Below are 5,369 nucleotides of genomic sequence, written 5' to 3'. Positions count from 1 at the left end.
CTTATGCTATAGCTCTACTAATGCTTTTTATAGACTATGTTTAGTTCTTATGTTAATTATGTGTGTATAATATAAGCCCTTCTGTAGTAGATAGTACTCTAACACTTATTAGCTATAGATCTCTGTAAGATCTCTAATTATTATCCTGTTTAGGGCCTTTAAAGCAGTTAGCTTTGCTTATGTGTCCTACTAGATTCCTTTCTGTTGCAGTAGGCAGAACAAGACTAGGTTGCACAGCAGGTCTAGGCACAGTGCAGCGTTATGTAGTACAAGACTATATGCTTAACTGTGTGTTCTATGCTTGCTCTTTAAGCTTAGTGTAATTAATCTATAGCCTTAAATCTATATATAAGAGTTTCTAGACTAGATAAAGTCTTTTAGTGTTAGTAGATAATAGTTATAAATCTAATTAAAATTATTTATAATATAGCATGTTAAGCTTAAGTTAAGAATAAATAATTCTCTTAGCAGATATCTGTTCTAGTTTAAATTAACTATAGCTAGCAATACAGCTGCTTTAACTCTTAATACTTCCTAGCCTTTAAGTTAGTCTTCTTGTATCTCTAGCATAGGTGTATGTAAACTCTTTAGAATTAGTATTCTTAAATTATGTCTACGCTGCCCTCTTAGCAGGCCTTAAAATTCTAAGTTGTGCTTACACTTTAATGCTATAAGCTCTTTAACTCTCTTATTTAGCATCTACTAGTCTAGTGCTTTGTCTAGATAGACATAGAAGCAGTCCTTTAATGCATAAATATGTCTGCATGTAGGACATTTAGTGCCTCCTATTTTAGTAGGTTTCTAGCTTAAGAATAACTTCCTATTATCTTCTTAATAACATTAATGTTAAGGTTTACCTTATTTTCTTAACATTGCAACTTCTGCACTATAGGCGTTCTTATTTGTGCCCTAGGTGGTCTTCTTACTTTTAGCAAGGTATAACAAGTTATTTATTATAAAGGCAGCTTTATGCTTTTCTGTATGTATTAAATAATTTAACATTATATGTTTTTAAAAGCGCTTTATTATTTCTTTTTAATTTATGTCTAGTGCAAACTGTCTACTTTCCTAAAAAGTTGTAGACTAATAAGGGGCGACTTTATTTATAGCAGTTAGAAAGTCCTTTGCTACAGCATTAAACTGTGTTGTTTCTAGAACATTTTGTGTCTCCACTTCTGTGGCAGCGTAGTCATACTCCGCTAGCCACAGGTCCTATATGCTTGCGTTTCTTAGCAGCTTTAGGGATGCATTATATTAGTCACACACATGTTCTTGTTTAAATTAGTTGTTAACGCCTACTGTAGCTTTAAGGTTTATAATCTACTGTCTAAGTAGTTAATCTAGGGAACAGCATGTACGCTGCAGATGCGGGCTAACTGTTAACTAGATAAAGACAATAATCTGTTAAAGGCTTAATTACTCTCTTTTATAATTATGTCTGTCACTCTTGTACTTGTTAGCCTTAATCTTGTAGTATTTAATAGCTTCTTTAAAGGCTCTAACACTGCTTGTTAATAGCTTGTTCAGGTGCGTAGGCGTTTCAACGTTGGAGGCTGGTGAAAACTCAGCTATTAGCGGCATCTCTAGAGCTCTTAGTTTAGAGATCATTTGGATAGTTAACTTAGGGTCCACTTGCGGCCAGATGCCGTGCGCTACACATCTTGATTGCAGCTGCATCATCCAGGCTCTGTAGTCGGTGTGGTCTCGAAGGACGACTGTCGCATCTCGAGGAGGCTGGGTGGCCATTTTGTATTAATGGAGGCACTGAGACTCTTAATTGTCAGATTAAAGCACTATTTCTAGGCTTCCTGAGATGAATGATGGGTTTGGATATGATGTATGGGATGATTGATTGATTGTATTAATTGTGTTCATTTATTGATCCTTTTTCTGCTCTACTCGTGTTGCTCGGCTTTTTGTTTTGCCGATCTGAGTCCCTCGCGCACTTGCCCTATGCGCGACCAGCTTGCAACATGCTGCAATTTTCTGCAATTTGCTGCAAACTGCTGCAACATGCTGCAAAATGCTGCAAAATGCTGCAATTTGCTGCAACATGCTGCAAAATGCTGCCATTTGCAGCAACGTACTGTTCGAGCTTATTGCTCGTACTATGTAGCAGCTTTCGTCAAGCGTTCCTCCTGTCTTGACAGTAGGTGCGCAAATCTGACAGTTGTAGGGCTATTGCAGGTGTTAATTACATAATTAATGTTTACTTTTACATAGTCTTTTTAAAGTATCTTTATTACCTTTTATACAGCGCTTGCTTATGCAATAATGTCTAGTAATAGCAGAGAGTCTAGGTTAATTCTTAGGTATGCCCTAAAGACTAGCAGTGTAGGTACTAGACTGTGCGGGCCAGCTGTGTTGTTTAGAGCCTTAACTGCTATCTGTAGGATGGCCTTATTATTTGTACAGTCACCTAGCTTAGTCTTTAGGATGTTAAACGCTTGTTAGAGAGGTGCGTGCGCGCGCTTAACCTTTCTAACTGCCTAATGTGCTTCTACAGGCATCTGCCTGCATGTAGCTCCTATAATCTTTGCACAAGCTTAAAAATCCTCTAAAGCAAAGTTTATACTAGAGTTATGCACAATGTAGTCTAGGGGTCCTTAATAGGTGTTAATCTAGCATTTGCACAGTGCATCCTAGGTATCTTGTGCAGACATAGATTTTAGGAATGTGGCAGCCTAAAATAATGTGTCTGCATTAATAACATATAAGACATCTTTATTATTAATTTATACAACATTAATAACAACTTTATAGTTAAAGTAAGTCTTATTTTTAATTATAAACTTAAATCTTTACAGGGCCTAGTTATATAATTAGCAGAGGTAGCAGAACTTCTTAATCTCTTCTAGCACTACAGCATTAAAGTTGTAGCTAGCGCTAGTTAGCATCTTCTAGAGTCTCTCTATATAGGGGTGTCTAAATTAGCGGTGGAGGCAGTAGAGTTCTAATTTAGTAAAGAAAGACATAGATTCTTCCTTACTAACATTAAAAAAAAAGTGTCCTTATTTTTATATAATAAGTACAGTAGTTTTGTCTTTACGTACAATAACATTTAGAATGTTGTTAAAGTATGCCCTAAGTTAGTTAGCATCTGCTAGTAATAGCAGGAATAGTGTTAGAGTCTCTAGGATGTAGTATGTAACTAGACTAATTAAGTTCTAGATTTATACAGTACTAATTAATCCCTTTAGTGTCTAGCCTTTAAAGCTAATATCTGTTTAGCTAGGTGTTTAATTAATTTCTATATGTAGGTTCTCTTATACATACGCCTTAAGTTAGAACTTGCTAATAGTAGAGATTTTTACTGCGCCTGTGTTCTATAGTTTGCCTTAGTATACTGTATAGTATTAGTTATTAAGAATAAACTGCTTAGCATATTTCTTAGGTTTAATGCTGTAGATGTCCTCTTCTGTTGCATAGTGTAGATAGGCAGCAGAGGTAAAGTAGTTAATAGCTTTCTTAGCATCTTTACCCTTCTATTTTATTTTTTCTATATTATGTAAATTATTTTTTTCCTTAAGGTAACCTTTAAAGTTTTAGATATATAAGGTAATAGCTTTATATAATAAGGTCTTATTATAGAAATCTTTATATAAGGCAACGTACTAGTTCTTTGCTTGCGTACAGTTATTATAAGGGTAGTTTAATAACTAACATTCTTCCTTATAGTAGACAAAGCACTTCTTTGTCTGCGTGCAGTTGTCTCTAGATTGTAGCCTAAACCTAGATAAAGATCTTCTATGTTGTCCTTTTTTACACAGAGGGAAGCTTTCTTCTTGTTGTGCAGACTCTTGTTATGCAGAGTTATATTAGTAGTCTATGTAGTATGCATTAGGCAGTTTCTAGAGGTATTAGTTTACTCTTTAGTCTATAGTAACTTAGAGTAATGCCTGTAGGTTGCTAAATAAGGCTTTACATAAGGGCTTAATAGTAAACATAGCATGTTCTAGTTCTAGTTGTCCTTAACAGGCTTGTACAACAGCAGTGTGCAGTAAAACATCCTCTTAGAATTCTGTTCTTAGTGCCCTTTATGTAAGTGTAAGCTTGTTAATTATTATTTTAAGGACTTTATGCAAACTCTTATTAAAGTTCTTTTATTAGCATTATATAAAAGTTATTATTGTCTAGTCTATCTAGTACTAGCTATAGTTTACATTAGTGTTAAAGTAACTGCTTAAGGTGTTATATAAATGCTTCTAGTTATGTCTAGGGCCTATGTTGTGCATATAGTACATATTTGCCTAACCTTCTAGGATATCTAGAAAGATGTCTGCGTACTAAGTTTTCTAGATATCTAGCTATTAACATAGATTAATAAAGATCTTTATTTTATTTATAAGGATGTTATATAGTTAACCTATATAGTTGTTGTTTTTTTTTTATGCTTTTTAGAATTGTATAATCTTGTCTGCTAGGAGTTTTTCTTTAGCAGTTTCCCTCTAGGGTGGAAGTTTGTACAGGTTGTAATGTGGTATAGATTGTGCAGGTAGTATCGGTGGTGCATACACTACTGCAGGCGGTGGTGTGTACGATTGAGGGTGTGGAGTAGGCGTTGGGTAGGGTGGCATGTATTGTTTGTACGGTGATCAGTGTAGTGCTAGCTGAGGTGTAGGAGCAGGTGATGCTGGTACGTTTAGTGTTAATAGCAGCATTGTGTTTAGTCTGCTTCTGTGCGGAGCCTTATATAGCAATAGGGGTTGCGTACAAAGCCTTTCTAGTGCAATTGCCTTCCCTTGTGCTATATTGTACAGCTTCTAGGCTTAGGTACTTTTAGTGCCTAGCTGTGGTGTGATTCCCTTGTCCTCTAGCACTTATATAAGCTCCCTTTTAAACACATAGCTAAGTGCTAAGAAGTCTTGTAGTGTTTATCCTTTAAAATCCTTTATGTACAAACTTAGAAAAGTAGCGCCCTTTTAAGTTGTTATGCGTAGATTAGCAATTGCGCAACTTATGTATAATTAAGTCTGCAGGCTTGTTAGAGCCTCTAACATGTTAATCTTGTTATTCTAGTACTCTAGGCTAGTCTTATTCTGTAGTGTTGCCTCTAATATCCCTGTGTCCTTTGCAAGTTGTTTATATAATAAGAATTGTTCCTTGTTCTTCCTGTTATTACGCAGAGTTGTTAGTTGCTAATAGGATTTTATTGTAATAGTATAGTTAATTGCTTTTCTAGTAGATCGCGCGGGTACTGCTGTTGTCTAGCTGCTAGGTCATGCAGCTTTAATGGCTTTAGTGTGCGCCTTACACTATCTCCTCCTTACTTTATACAGTAGCAGAGCTTGCTGTATAATGTAAAGGATTAATGTGCTATTGTCTAGCTGCTAGGTTGTGCAGCTTTAGTGGCTTTAGTGTGCGTCTTA

Source organism: Lindgomyces ingoldianus, assembly GCF_010093535.1.
Source record: "Lindgomyces ingoldianus strain ATCC 200398 unplaced genomic scaffold BDR25scaffold_25, whole genome shotgun sequence".
NCBI lineage: Eukaryota > Fungi > Ascomycota > Dothideomycetes > Pleosporales > Lindgomycetaceae > Lindgomyces > Lindgomyces ingoldianus.
This window is presented reverse-complemented; position numbering follows the sequence as displayed.